Source organism: Bos indicus, chromosome 6 (genome assembly GCF_029378745.1).
Source record: "Bos indicus isolate NIAB-ARS_2022 breed Sahiwal x Tharparkar chromosome 6, NIAB-ARS_B.indTharparkar_mat_pri_1.0, whole genome shotgun sequence".
NCBI classification, from domain to species: Eukaryota; Metazoa; Chordata; class Mammalia; order Artiodactyla; family Bovidae; genus Bos; species Bos indicus.
This window is the reverse complement of record NC_091765.1, coordinates 77,596,084-77,612,346: the sequence shown is the minus strand read 5'-3', so window position 1 is coordinate 77,612,346 and position 16,263 is coordinate 77,596,084. Positions and strand designations below refer to the sequence as shown.

At 35.4% G+C, this 16,263-nt stretch overlaps 1 protein-coding gene across 21 annotated transcripts in view; it reads right to left on the bottom strand.

The window, feature by feature from the left end:
- Positions 1–16,263, bottom strand: part of ADGRL3 (adhesion G protein-coupled receptor L3) — a 943,166-nt gene that overhangs the window by 750,312 nt on the left and 176,591 nt on the right. The window lies entirely within an intron of this gene.

Here is a 16,263-nt window from a genome sequence, read left to right as displayed (position 1 = left end):
ACAATCGGGGCCAAAGATCATTTCTTACCTTACTTTTTTCTGTTTTTGGTAGTTATAGAAACCATTTCATCAATACCCTTTGTCATATCCGTATGACATTTCTCTTCTTCAGGCTAAATATCTCAATTTTTTACAGATTTAACATGTATCATCTTTCCTAAGGGTTTTGGTCATTTTTAGGATTCCTATGTCTAAAAAGATTCCTATGTCTAAAATTCCTATGTCTAAGATCATGGCATCTGGTCCCATCACTTCATGGCAAATAGATGGGGAAACAGTGGAAACAATAAACTATATTACTATATACTAATCTATATTATTCAAGAAAACACACTGGTCCTAGCAAACACCTCTTTCCAACAACACAAGAGGTGACTCTACACATGGACATCACCAGAAGGTCAATAGCGAAATTAGACTGATTATGTTCTTTGCAGTTGAAGATGTAAAAACTCTATACAGTCAGTAAAAAAAGACCTGCAGCTTACTGTGGCTCAGAGCATGAGCACATTATTGCAAAATTCAGGCTCAAACTGAAGAAAACAGGGAAAACTAGTAGGTCATTCAGGCATGACCTAAATCAAATCACTTATGATTATACAGTGGAGGTGATGACTAGAGTCAAAGGATTAGATCAGGTAGACAGAAGGCCTGAAGAACTATGGATGGAGGTTCATAATATCATACAGGAGGCAGTGATCAAAAGTAACCCAAAGAAAAAGAAATGTAAGAAAGTGAAATGGATGTCCAAGGTGACTCTACAAATATCTGAGGAAAGAAGAGAAGCAAAAGCCAAGAGAAAAAGGGAAAGATATACTTACCCAACTGAATGCAGAGTTCCACAGAATAGCAAGAAGAGATAAGAAGGCCTTCTTAAATGAATAATGCAAACAAATGGAGGGAAAAAATAGAATGGGGAAAACTAAAGATGTCTCCAATGAAAACTGGAGACATCAAGCATGGGCATGATAAAGGACAGAAATCGTAAGGACCTAACAGAAGCAGAAGAGAATAAGAAGAGGGGGCAAGAATACACAGAAGGACTATACAAGAAAAGTCTTAATGACCTGGACAACCATGATGGCATGGTCACTCACCTAGTGCCAGACATCCAGGAGTATGAAGTCAAGTGGGCCTTAGGACACATTAGTACTAACAAACCTAGAGATGGTAACAGAATTCCAGCTGAGATATTTAAAAGATGATGATGTTAAAGTGCTGCACTAAATATGTCAGCAAATTTGGAACTCTCAGCAGAGACCAGAGGACTGGAAAAGGTCAATTTTCATTCCAATTCTAAAGAAGAGCAATGTGAAAGAATGTTCACACTACCATACAACTGCACTCATTTCACATGCTAGTCAAGTAATGCTCAAAACTCTTCAAGCTAGGTTTCAGATGTACCTGAACAGAGAACTTCCAGATATATAAAGGTTTAGAAAAGACAGAGGAACCAGAGTTCAAATTGCCCATATCCATTGGATCATTGAGAAAGCAAGGCAATTCCAGAAAACAACTATGCCTGCGTTGTTGACTTCGTGAAAGCCTTTGACTGTGTGGATCACAAAAACTGCAGAAAATGCTTAAAGATATAGGAGTACCATACCACCTTACATGTCTCCTGAGAGAACTTAATGCCAGTCAAGATGCAACAGTTAGAAACAGACATGGAACAACAGACTGGTTCAAAATTGGGAAAGCAGTACAACAAGGCTGTTACTCTCACCTGGCTTATTCAACTTCTATGCAGAGTACAGCATGTAAATTGCCAGGCTGCATGAATCACAAGCTGGAGTCAAGATTGCTGAGAGAAATGTCAAAAACCAGAGATATGCAGATGATGCTACTCTCATGGCAAAAATAAAAGAGCCTCTTGATGAAGCTGAAAGAGTAGAGTGAAAAAGCTGACATGAAACTCAAGATTTAAGAAAGTAAGATCATCGACATCCGGTCCCATCACTTCATGCAAATAGATGCAGAAACAATAGAAAAAGTGACAGAGGTTTTCTTGGGCTCCAAAATCACTGCGGACAGTGACTACAGCCATAAAATTAAAATACACTGGTCCTTGAAAGGAAACCTAAGACAAACGTAGACACAGTATTAAAAAGTAGAGACAATGCTTTGCCGACAATGTCCATATAGTCAAAGCTGTGTTTTTTGTTCAGTAGTTATGTACAGATGTCATAGTTCAACCATAAAGAAAGCTAAGAATCAAAGAATTGATGCTTTCTAATTGCCAACATCCGCTGGAGCATCGAAAAAGCAAGAGAGTTCCAGAAAAGCATCTATTTCTGCTTTATTGACTATGCCAAAGCCTTTGAACTGTGTGGATCACAATAAACTGTGGAAAATTCTGAAAGAAATGGGAATACCAGACCATCTGACCTGCCTCTTGAGAAACCTGTATGCAGGTCAGGAAGCAACAGTTAGAACTGGACATGAACCAACAGACTGGTTCCAAATAGGAAAAGGAGTACATCAAGGCTGTATATTGTCACCCTGCTTAGTTAACTTATATGCAGAGTACATCATGAGAAACGCTGGGCTGGAAGAAGCACAAGCTGGAATCAAGATTGCCGGGAGAAATATCAACAACTTCAGATATGCAGATGACACCACCCTTAAGGCAGAAAGTGAAGAAGAACTAAAGAGCCTCTTGATGAAAGTGAAAGAGGAGAGTGAAAAAGTTGGCTTAAAGCTCAACATTCAGAAAACTAAGATGGTATCCAGTCCCATCACTTCATGTCAAATAGATGGGGAAATAGGGGAAACAGTGGCTGACTTTATTTTTTGGGGCTTCAAAATCACTGCAGATGGTGACTGCAGCCATGAAATTAAAAGACGCTTACTCCTTGGAAGGAAAGTTACGACCAACCTAGACAGCATATTAAAGAACAGAGACATTACTTTGTCAACAAAGGTCCATCTAGTCAAGGCTATGGTTTTTCCAGTGGTCATGTATGGATGTGAGACTTGGACTATAAAGCTGAGTGCTAAAAAACTGATGCTTTTGAACTGAGGTGTTGGACAAGACTCTTGAGAGTCCCTTGGACTGCAAGGAGATCCAACCAGTCCACCCTAAAGGAGATCAGTCCTGGGTGTTCATTGAAAGGACTGATGCTGAAGCTGAAACTCCAATACTCGGCCACCTGATGTGAAGAGCTGACTCTTTGGAAAAGACCCTGATGGTGGGAAAGATTGAGGGCAGGAGGAGAAGGGGACAACAGAGGATGAAATGGTTGGATGGCATCACTGACTCAATGGACATGGGTTTGGGTAGACTCCGGCAGTTGGTGATTGACAGGGAGGCCTGGCGTGCTGAGGTTCATGGAGACACAAAGAGTTGGACAGGACTGAGCAACTGAACTGAAGTAACAGATTTAGAATAACACTTTAAAATCTGAATATAACCATGAAAATTATCTCTGAAGCCACAGACTACCAGTGAAACATATACTTGAATTTACTCTTCATTCACGTAAGCAACATTTATTGAAAATCTTTCATTCCTTTTCTTCTCTGCTAGATACATTACTCTCATAGGAAAGTTAGTATAGCTGTGCTAAGAAATGAAATGATCAGCAAATAAAACTACATATATACTTAAAGAGAGTGGGTCAATGTCTGCTCTGAATGCCAAGGCATATTTTGTCAACAAACATGGCCAAAAAGGACTCATTTACATTTCTTCCATAAATTGAAAACACTCAATTTAATTCCCAAATTGTCACTTTTAGAAAAATATCATCTATTAACTTTCTTAGAAAGGTACTCCTTTACCATAGAAAGATATTATCTATTACTTTTCTAGTTTACCAAAGGAGATTTCCATAGTTGGATATGTACCTTCTTCATTCAAAACTTATAAATGCATTTAAACCAAGCACAATAGCTGTGCTTATATAACAGGAACTAATTTACATGAATAATATATTACTATTATTAAAAGATTAAGAAATTATCAAAAAAGATAGACTACACAAACATCCCCAAACACACACACACACACACACACATACACACACATATATATATATACATAGTATACATAGAATATATATATATCCTAATATATATATATTATAAAAGCAAAATATGTATCTTAGAGGAAGTCTTTTTGGAAGAGGCTTAAAAAGAACAAAAATCAGTTATAATGATAATTTAATAATACAATATGGGATTTGTTTGTAGCTGATGAATATGTTTTATCTTACTTGGGTTTCACATTTCTGATAGTAAACTTTTCATCTTACCAGACTTTCAGATGAGAATGAATCCTGCTTAGTTAAGTGTCTCATCTAATATTACCCATCAGGCAGTTAAAGAATTGATAAGAGAAAGGAGATCTCTATACTCCTATTTTTATAAAATGAAACTAGCCTTTATATTTTTACTTTTAAGGAACTAAAGAAAGGGCCAAGGACAAATTATTCTGCTCCATTGACCTTAAGTATTCCGATCAATTCAGACTATGACAGAAGGAAATGTTGAAACCAGAGACTGACCTGCTCTAGTAAGTATAAACTGAAAAGAGGCCATAAAACTATACCACTGTTCAAACCAAGGCAGAACAGAGGCTCAAGGTGAACTAGAAGCTTTTTAAAGAGTCTAAGCAAGGTCATGCTGATAAATTGAAATGAATACAACCTGGAACTACTAATAAATCATGCTAATTTCTTCAGAAACCACTGTCCTGGCCTCTCTGAACCCACAGGTAATGGGTAGATCATTCACATTCCTGATTAGTAATTTTTAAAATGTTATATATATATTACAATAGTTTATTGAGTCAGAGTTCAAAGTCAGAATTTTATTTGGGTCAGTAAAGCACTGGAAAAAAAAGTCTTATCCACTGTGGATAGTAGAGAACTTTATATGAAGTATGTAACATATGCCATCATCCTTTGATACCCAAATAAACAATCTTGGCCATTAACTTTTCCTTCATTTCTACAATTATTTGCATTGCCCTTGACATATCATTTTTCTTAATTTTGTTTCTGGAAGTAAATTTTATATTGTAATGCAAATTTTATTTTGTAATGTAAATTTTATATTGTGATGGAATAAAATTTTTCATAAGAAGCAGAATAGTTCAATGGTTCATAGCATGATCAATGTAGTTAGATGGCTAATGACGCCATTCCCTGATGCCCCAAAGACTAGATGTGCAACCTAAGATAAGCCACTTGATTATCTGTATATCAAGGTGTTCCCCTTTGAAAAAGCAATATATGATTACTTGTATCATAGGGATGTTATGAGGATTTAAAGATTTAACAGAAGTCAATCACTTAAACAATATCTGGCAAATGGCAACCAATTAAATGTCTGGTATTTGTTATGATTTATATAGTATGTCTCTGAGAGAAAAGAGAGACTCTAAAACTATGGGGGTAGTTTTACTTTTATATTACATAAAAGTATGGCTGGGGGTAGGTTCTACCAAGAAAATGAAAATGATCCTTTTAACCCATTTATGGTATTAGAAAGAAAAGTAGGAAATCATACTGGTAAACATTATTACTTCAAAAAATTAATTCCAGCTAGAGAATTGTAGAGAAAAATGCTAAGTATGAATTTATATAAATCATCTACATATTGAAAACTGCTAAGTATCTTGTCCCTTCATCTCTTTCAGAATGGTGGTTGGAGGTTATTTTAAATTTAACTACATTCAGAATGCCTTTCAGTCCCAATAATCAAAAAACAAGAATACTTTCTATTTAGCCAACATTCTATTCTCAAACCTGATTTAACAATCACTATTTAGTATCACACATTATTAATTTATTTTTTACTGCTGATTTGTCTAAAAAAAGTATCTTAAAATGCTTTATAGTCAATATTTAAATATGGCTTTTAATGATTTTTTAGTATAGAAGAGAGCTTCTCCCACAGTAGTACATTTTAATGTTATATCTTTCCTATTTAATCTTAACTAGTTTATTAATATGCCACAACCACCAATTATTTCAGACTTATATAACATTTTTCCAGACTTATTAATCTAATCAAAATTACTTTTCAAAATGTTTCCAAGTTTTTCAATTCTTTCAACACACCTGCTAAAAGAAGCACAACTTCCCAAAACAGGATCAGAACAACTGTTTCACATTCTTACCAATCACTTAACATTTACAACTCTCATTAATTATATTCAGTTATGTCACATATCAAATTCCTCATTTGTCTATTATCCATTAACAAATTTAATATCAAAACCTTAATATAAACATTAAAATGATATATAGAAAACCAAATAGTTTTCTTTTTATTCTCAAAGTTGTAAGTAACTTAGAAAATTATACAAAATTGACTAGAAAATGGCCAGAGAAACTAACACAGATATTTTCATGAAAACAGTTTGAAAGATAAAGCTACCTATTAAGGCACCTCCTTGGGGTACTAATGGTAATTTTATATGATTTTTTTAATCTACATGAATACAAATCTCTCTCTCTTCTCTGGGCTTCCCAGGTGGTACAGCGGTAAAAGAATCTACCTGCTAATTCAGGAGACAAGAGACACATGTTCAATCCTTGGCTTGGGAAGATCCCCTGGAGAAGGAAATGGCAAACCACTCCAGTATTCTTGCCTGGAACATTCTATGGAGGAGCCTGGCAGGCTACAGTCCACGAGGTCACAAAGAGTCAGACATGATTGAGCATACAATCCTTGTTCATAAACATTTTTAAACTACTAAACGGGCTTTTGGAGAAGGAAATGGCAACCCACTCCAGTACTCTTGCCTGGAAAATCGCATGGACAGAGGAGCCTGTAGGCAACAGTCCATGGGGTCATAAAGAGTCGGACACGATTGAGTGACTTCACTTCACTCACTTCGTACTTTATCACTGGAGAAGGAAATGGCAGCCCACTCCAGCATTCTTGCCTGGAGAATTCCATGGACAGGGGAGCCTGGCGGGCCATGGTCCATGGGGTTGCAGAGAGTCAGACATGACTGAAGTGACTGAGCAAGCAATGGGCCTTTAACAAGGTTTTTTATGGAAATAGCTATGTTTTGGGGCTCCAAAACCACTGCAAATGGTGACTGCAGCCATGAAATTAAAAGACGCTTACTCCTTGGAAGGAAAGTTATGACCAACCTAGACAAGCGTATTAAAGAACAGAGACATTACTTTGTCAACAAAGTTCCATCTAGTCAAGGCTATGGTTTTTCCAGTAGTCATGTATGGATGTGAGAGTTGGACTGTGAAGAAGTCTGAGCGCCGAAGAATCGATGCTTTTGAACTGTGGTGTTGGCGAAGACTCTTGAGAGTCCCTTGGACTGCAAGGAGATCCAACCAGTCTACCCTAAAGGAGATCAGTCCTGGGTGTTCATTGGAAGGACTGATGCTGAAGCTGAAACTCCAATACTTTGCCCACCTGATGCGAAGAGCTGACTCATTGGAAAAGACCCTGATGGTGGGAAAGATTGAGGGCAGGAGGAGAAGGGGACAACAGAGGATGAGATAGTTGGATAACATCACTGACTCAATGGACATGGGTTTGGGTAGACTCCGGCAGTTGGTGATGGACAGGGAGGCCTGGCGTGCTACAGTTCATGGGGTCGCAAAGAGTCAGACATGACTGAGCGAGTGAACTGAACTGAACTTATAAATTTAAAATGCACTAGAAACAGAAATTCTGTAAAATGGCACGGTGTAACGTATATTTATATATGTACATAGCTATACACACATAGACATGTGTGTATATATATATATGCACGCATGCAAATATATAAGTACATGCAGCACCTATTCAAAATAGCACACAAAGGAATTCCCTGGTAGTCCACTACAGGGGACGTAGATCTGATCTCTGGTTGGGAACTAAGATCCCACAAGTCTTGTGATGTGGCTTTAGGAAAAAAAAAAAAAAAACAGCACACAAATAAATGACAATTTAGAAAACTTGGAGCACTTTGCCCAGAACATCACCAAAATCCTCCTTGGAAATGCTAGGACCAGCCTAAGCTATAGTAGTTAGACAGAAAAGACTTCTCTCTTGGGACTTTTGAGCCACGAATTAAAAAGATGGAGAGACTCAGATCCTTTCCAGTCATGTCAAAATGACATGTCTGGAAACTAACATGCATTGAATATTTTAATTCATGCATGCATGCTCAGTTGTGTCCGACTCAGCAATAGCAAGGACCGTAGCCTCCCAGGCTTCTTTGTCTATGGGAATTCCCAAGCAAGAATATTGGAGTGGGTTGCCATTTCCTTCTCCAGGGAATCTTCCTAACCCAGGGATCAAACCCAAATCTCCTGCATTGCAGGTGGATTCTTTACCTCTAAGCCACCTTTAAAAGTACTTTCAATTCATAACTTAAATCATTAGGTGACTGAATGTACTAAAGTAGTATTTATGAATAACAAAAAGAGCACCACCTCACTGTTTTTAATTTTATAGTTCTGACAGAACAATCATTATAAAGGTATACATCTGCCTAAACAGAAAGAAAATATTCTATATGAGAATATTTGGGAGGAGGCATCCTTTTTTTGGAAAAATTACACTCTCTTTGCAATTACTCTTCAGTATAAATTTCAAAATACAAAAAGGAAAATAAAGTCTGTATTAACTGAAAATATTACAGATACGGATTCATGCTCCATTGACAACAGATCTCAAATAGTGTTCTCTAATTTTTATCAACATTGTGTTTGAATTTTTTTCCCTGTTTCCAGTTTGAGTCCCTTCTGAAACACTCTCTATCACATCTGGCCCAAACCGACAGTAAATACTCAATTTGTATTTATAAAATGACTGAACCTTTAAAATAAATAAATACATCCTAATCTACTATTTCATTTAACTTATATTCAGAATGTATCATCCAAAATGCCATTGTGGATGAAACTCAAGCTGGAATCAAGATTGCTAGGAGAAATACCAGTATCTTCAGCTATGGAGGTGACACCACCCTAATGGCAGAAAGCGAAGAGGAACTAAAGAGCTTCTTGAGGAAGGTGAAAGAAGAGAGTGAAAAAACTGGCTCAAAACTCAATATTCAAAACACTAAGATAATGGAATTCAGTCCCATCACTTCATGGCAAATAGATGGGGGGTGGGGAATAGAAACAGTGAGAGATTTTATTTTCTTGGGCTCCAAAATCACTGCAGATGGTGACTGCTGCCATGAAATTAAAAGACACTTGCTCCTTGGAAGAAAAGCTATGACAAAGCTAGACAGCTTATTAAAAAGTAGACACATCATTTTGCCAACAAAGGTCTGTTCAGTCAAAGCTATGGTTTGTCCAGTAGTCATGTACTGATGTGAGAGCTGGATCATAAAGAAGGCTGAGTGCCAAAGAATTGATGCATTTGTACTGTGGTGCTGGAGAAGACATTTGAGAGTCCCTTGGACTGCTAGGAGATCAAACCAGTCAATCCTAAAAGAAATTAACCCTGAATATTCATGGGAAAGACGGATGCTGAAGCTGAAGCTCCAGTACTTTGGCCACCCAATGTGAAAAGTTGAATCATTGGAAAAGATGCTGATGCTGGGAAAAATTGAGGGAAGGAGGAAAAGAGAGTGACAGGATGAGATGGTAGGATGTATCATCAACTCAGTGGACATGAGTTTGAGCAAACTCTGGGAGATAGTAAAGGACAGGGAAGCCTCGTGTGTTGCAGTTCATGGGGTCTCAAAGAGTCAGACATGACTCAGCGACTGAACACCACCACCAATTTATAGACAACCTCAGACTGTGCAATGGATCTAAGTTATTATTCAAGAAACATTTGTAGAATAAATGTAGGAAGTAAAGCATGTTTTTAAATTTTCAATGCCTATCTCAAAAATGAGTAGGAGTGAGGTATAGAATGAAAAGTCCATCTATGAACCACTCATTCATTTATTTTCTGATTCATTTAAAAATCATTGACTCTAGGGAGTCACAATTTCGGAAGCCATGGATAAATATTACAGAAAATGAAGCCCCATGCACCCATATTTAAAGGAAAATAATGGCATCTAACATTCTTGATTGGTTACTTTATGTAAAGGTACTAGTATTTATTAAGCCTTATTTCATCATTTCCCACTACAACCCACAAGACAAGTACTAATATTGTGCTGTCCAACAGATGATCAAAGAAGTAAGTCATAGCATTGTGTATGATGCAGCCAGGATTCTGGACATGATCAAAGTTTATAAAGGGACACTCTATATTATAGTATGGTGACCCAAATAGAGAGAATACAGATAATTATGGTGTGGCATTTTAGGAAGAGGGAAGAGGTTTATTTCTAAAATAATCATAGGGTATTATTGTTGCATTGTATTTTCTATAATCACAGAAAAGCAATAACCAAATGCTTAATTATCTTTAAAGTAAAAATGTATCATAAGTGGTTCTCGGTAGAATGAAAATATTCAAAAATTGTTATTCTTTTCTGCAATTCAGAGAATATAGGAAAGGAATCAACATACAAAAGTGGAAAGTGAAAGTGAAGTTGCTCAGTGATGTCCAGCTCTTTGCGACCCTGTGGACTGTAGCCCACCAGGCTCCTCCTTCATCCACGGGATTTTTCCAGGCAAGAATACTAAAGTGGGTTGCCATTTTCTTCTTCAGGTATCTGCCCAATCCAGGGATTTAACTCAGGTTTCCCACATTGCAGGCAAACTCTTTACCCTCTGAGCCACCAGGGAATCTGGAACATATATCTAAATACTAAAATCAAAAGTCTGTTTATCAAGTTTCACTACTTTATAAGATTCAAAATGTTCCTTAAGTTTTTAAGAATAACACTGCCTTTGTATTTGAAACTAGTAACATGATACAAGCTTTTTTCTTAGCACTCAAACATAATCAGATCTTATAGAAATACCTTAAGGCAGTTAAATGAAATGCACATATCCTAAATAACTACCCTTCCAACTTAGTCATCTTCATTTCAAATTCTCTTCTTAAATCATATCAAGAATACGGTTAAAATAACAGTTCTGGATTTAAGTCCAGAACTTTTCTGCTTATATCTTCTATTATTACTTAGTCAAGACTGCAGATTTCCACATTCCTTAAGACAGATTTAGCTAACTACTGCAGTAGAAGACAAAGGAATCATTTATTTTAAAAATTAACCACTGAATATTAAAAGGCAAATTTATCAGATTGCCAAGTCTTCCAGTTTATGAAACAAAGTTTAATAAAATGGCAGAGTCATGATTTACTATGAGTTTTTATTTCATTTTTATATCTACCATATTTTACACCTTTGACTATTCATTTTCTCAGATTTAAGCTTTCTGTATTATAGAAATTTATTTTTGCCAATTAAATAATCTTAATTCTGCCTTGTAAAAATTTAAGTTTGGAATTAGGCTTCCACGTTCCAAAGAACATAAGTTTTGTGTTTTAAGAACATAGATTTATTCTGATAGTACTACTAGGATACTCATTTGAATATACCATGCTTTCTCCACAACTCTGCTCTGCAGTAATAAAGAATATTTATTACATGATCTGATTAAAGTACTCCTGGAAGAATATTACAAAATTTTGAATGAGCAACTGTGACTTATGTTTTAAATAAAAATATCAACAAATATCTCAATGAACATTCAAAAATTACCCTCGAGGTAATTTCAAATTCTATGATATAAATATATACACAATAAAGAATCAATTACATAGGAAAATAATCACTTTGTAATCATTTTGATTAAAATATTCATATGTGCATTTAAGAATAAAAAGTGTCTGTCCTTGGGTTTGGGGGTTTGATTTGGTTTCTTCTCTTTGGTAATCGTGTTCTCTGCTTTTCCAATAATATCTGCTTTTATTACAAGCTTAGAAAATGTGCTAAAATTTTCTAAGAGTGCTCTACAGTGGTTTCAGGTGATGAAGAAATATTAACAAATCAGTTTGTCTGATTTCAATAAATGATAGACAAATGATCCATTAGGGGTCCAATAATTCACTAACAGACTCTTCTTAAGATATAAGAAGAAAAATTCTGCATAGAGCTTATATCCATAGATACAGAAAGTATAAAGATATAAAATTTCTAATAATATTTTAACAAGTATCTCCAGTTGAATGTTTACCATGATTAAACAAATGCAAACTCTCCATATATAAAATGTAAAAATATGGGTTAATGAAGAAATACAGCATGGCTCAAACTGGTGAAGGCATCTCTTGATTTTGGTTTGAGCAAGTATAAAACTTCAGCAATTTTCCTCACAGAATATCTAAGACTTTCAAGTACCTGTGATAGGTCCTTTGATCTGAATCAAGTCATTGCTTTCCCTGAGACTTTAAACATGAATCAGGTTTAACCCAGGCATACATTGATTTTTTTGTTTGTTTGTTTGTTTTGGTGAACTCAGTCATCATACTCGAAGACTGTAGTTCTAAGAACCATTCTAAGTAGTTATGAGTTATATACTGAAAACCAGATTGGTGCATTAATAACCCAATGGGCTCTATTATTTGAATAATGCATTGAGTGATACCTGCTGGCCTAAAAGAGCTAATGTGCCTTCCAATAGCAATAGGAAGAGACTTAGTTACAAGGATTAATCAAATTGAATATACTGTCTTCCTACTCAATATCATGAAGTATATATATATTTATACCTCTTTTCTTTCTTCCTACAGTTGGAAATATTCACTTTGGTGTAATGAAAGGTACATAAAGAGTTTAAAGCAATTTCCCTCACAATCATTTCAAAGAAAGTTTCACATACCAATAGAGAAGCTTATGGTTCCTAATATCCTCACTGTATATAACTTAAACAGTTTTAAACTGAAAACTGTTCTAACTCGCACACATCTTCAGGACACTTACACTTCAGAACACAAAGAATAATAAAAACATGGATTATGGCATTTGCACATATCAATACAAAGCTTTCATATCCCTAAGCATTCTCTTGCTTACGCTAAACAGTCTTTCAATATTTCTTTATATAATACAGTCTAGACCTTCTACACCACTGTGTTTTTCATAGTTAGGGTTTGTAATAATGACCCTAATTCTTAAGTTTCAATTTTTCAATTTTCAATACAACATTTTATTCTGAATAATATTAATAATTGTCATTAATGATAACACCACAAGGTCAAACTGTGGTACGGTAATTGAAACCTCAAACATCCTAAGTAATGTCAGTATTAAAACTATCTTAATTTTGTGTCTACACAAACCTTCTACTTCTGAAAGAGCATCTATTTTCACTAACACCACCATTTAGCAAATACCTGTTTCAACTGTTCTACGAGTTCCTTAGGGGCTCAGGAAGAGCTGAACCTAGCATGTAGTTAGCGCTCAATCAGGTTTGATGAATGAATAAAAAAATCCTCAGTCCTATCTCACCCTGCAGCTCCTAACTCACTTCATCGTGATAGAGTATTTTCTCAGATGGTTTCTTGAAGAAATAAGATGACATAAACCTCTTCTTGTATAACTCATACAAATTTTATAGCCTATAGAGATTAATTTTGGAATTTATTTCTGAAACATAACTTTTTGCTACCAAATAAATATCCTCCTCAAATCTTGAAAATATTCCCTTTGATGTCTTTCTTCAAGTCATTAATAAAATGTTGAACTTTTTATAAAAGGGCAAAAGAGACAGAAAAGTGTAGTATTCCACTTAAGGATTTCCTTTCAGAAAATATCAATGACCGTCCTGTTGGTATAATTCGTGAATCAGTTAGTAATACATTGAACTGCTCTTGTATTTGAACCACAGTTTTTATTCTTGCCTATTGTAGTAAACGCGTAGAGATTTTGCCTAGTTGTATCATGGGCATTTGTTTGACTTAAAAAACATTTCCCATACAACAAAAATCAATAAATTAAGTGAGGACTCAATCAACATCACAGCCAATAAAACAATTAATTTTTAGAAATAACAAAATATGTAATTATTTAATCATAACAGTTATCAAAATTAAACATAATTTAATTGCTTACTCAGAGTCATTAATTATGTAGAGTTGAAAAATTACACTACTGAAGCAATCATTTAATCATTAGCACTAGAAAAATCTCTAAGTACTAATTCATTATTTCTGCCATGCTCTTGGGGAATTATATCCCATATTTATAATAAAACCAACATAATTATTTTAAAATGCATAACTAATAACATTTGCATGAATCTTTTATATGCTAACTTAATACACGAAAAAGGACAAATTTAGAAATATTTTCTCAAAAAAGTAAATTAAAGACAATGAAACATAGGAACAAAAAATAAAGAGATATATAGTTTAAAGAGCTCTCATTCACATATAATGAAAGTGAAATCTCTTAGTTGTGTCCGACTCTTTGCGACCCAATGGACTGTAACCTATCAGGCTACTCTGACCATGGGATTTTCCAGTCAAGAATGCTGGAGTGGGTTGCCATTTCCTTCTCCAGGGTATCTTCATGACCCAGGGATCGAACCCAGGTCTCCTGCATATAGTACATTTAGTTAAATAAATTGAAAGCTAAATCTCATATTACTTAATGACCAGAAAGGCTCTACTATCATTTCCACTAAACTCATGTTGTTTTAACTTATATAAATATTTTAAAAATTATTTTAAAGGTCCCTTGGTTTTTACCATGCCAGGAAATACCTAAGTTTGAAAATTCTCTTCAGGGGAACAGTAGACAGAAGCAGGACTTTTGGCTGACCTTTTAGGGGACATTTTTCAAGGATTCATATGCTGCAGAATTACAATTAGTCTATGACAGTGACTTCTGTTAATCAAGTTTCCATTTCGTTTGAACTGTACAATCCTGTACTTGCATGCATCTCTTTAACTTGTACTTACTCCAGCAACCTATCAGAATCACTACATTATGCAAAGCAAGTATTGGCAATTCTTACATATATGCATTGCCTCCCCCACAAAAATGCATCTACTTCTCCATTTAAGTGACTTTGAAGGAAGGACTTAAAGAAACCTTATTCACTGACTGATGACTGTGGAATAAGGGATTACTTGCCACACTGTAGTTAATAAGTCATAGGCATTTTTTTCTCCCTCTCTAATACAGTATATAGAATACCACTGATCTAAAAAAAAATACTTCTTAAGGAAGGACCACTGTCAAGCACTATTTGTGGGTGATATGTAGTATAAATCCATCTCACTGAATTATGGACACTCTGGATTGTATCTATCCTAGATATGCTTAGTGACTAAAACAAGCACATAAAACAAATTACAGAATCATGAAAATTAAAGACCAAAAATAAACAATGCCAAAGATAATCTGGCCTAGCAATCCCAAATGTGTGCTCAATGTGATTCAAGTTCTGCAGATAGAAATTAAGTGTGTGAGGCTCCACAGTCAAATAGTTTGAGAAATAGTAGGATAAATAATGTCAAATTGCTTTTTCCTCCCCATAGGATTCCTCGGAGCCTTTAAAATGCTATTATGCAGAGTGAATGTGTAAGAGGGAATAATACGCTGTGTTACCAAATATATTTGACTATGGAAAATTTTTATATATAACATCTGGATCTAGTGTCTATTATATTTTAGAAAAGGATGATCTAGTCTAAACACTAAAATTTATACAGGCTAGATTAGTATAGTGACTTGCCAAGGTTATATTGTTAGTCAGCACAGAGAGCAAGGACTAAACCCTGATGTGGCCAGGGTCCTTCCAACACATCATTTTTGACATACGGTAAGGCATCTTGCCAGGCTAGTGTGATGAAAACAGAGCAACAAGGAATTTGAGAGTATTTGCAAGATTGTAAGAAAAATGATGATCAATGAATCGAACATGGTGAGGGCAAAAATCAACGTATTAATGGTAGTGATATTATGACAGTACCTGAGAAAGTTAATTGGAAGAAGAGAAGACTATAATCAGAGGTAGGTCTGGTTTCTGTGGTTTTGAAAACTGAAATAATCTGTTGATAAGATTTATGATAATCATGGCATATGAGTAAATTTATATGAGATAGTTTAATAACTGAGCTGTATTGAAATCATGGCTGTTTGAAGTTACAGGTTCAGTAAGTTGAAAGCTATGAGATAATCCTAGAAGGTTCCTTGAATTAGAAAATGATAAGAGCTCAGTCATGTCAACAATAAAAGGAAAGAAAAGCGGTAAAGCTCAGTGGCAAAAGCTTCAAAAAAACATAGTGTTAGTCGCTCAGTCGTGTCTGAATCTTGCATCTCCATGGACAGTAGCCCACCAGGCTCCTCTGTCCATGGACTTCTCCAGGCAAGAATACTGGAGTGGGTAGCCATTTCCTACTCCAAAGGATTGTCCTGAACCA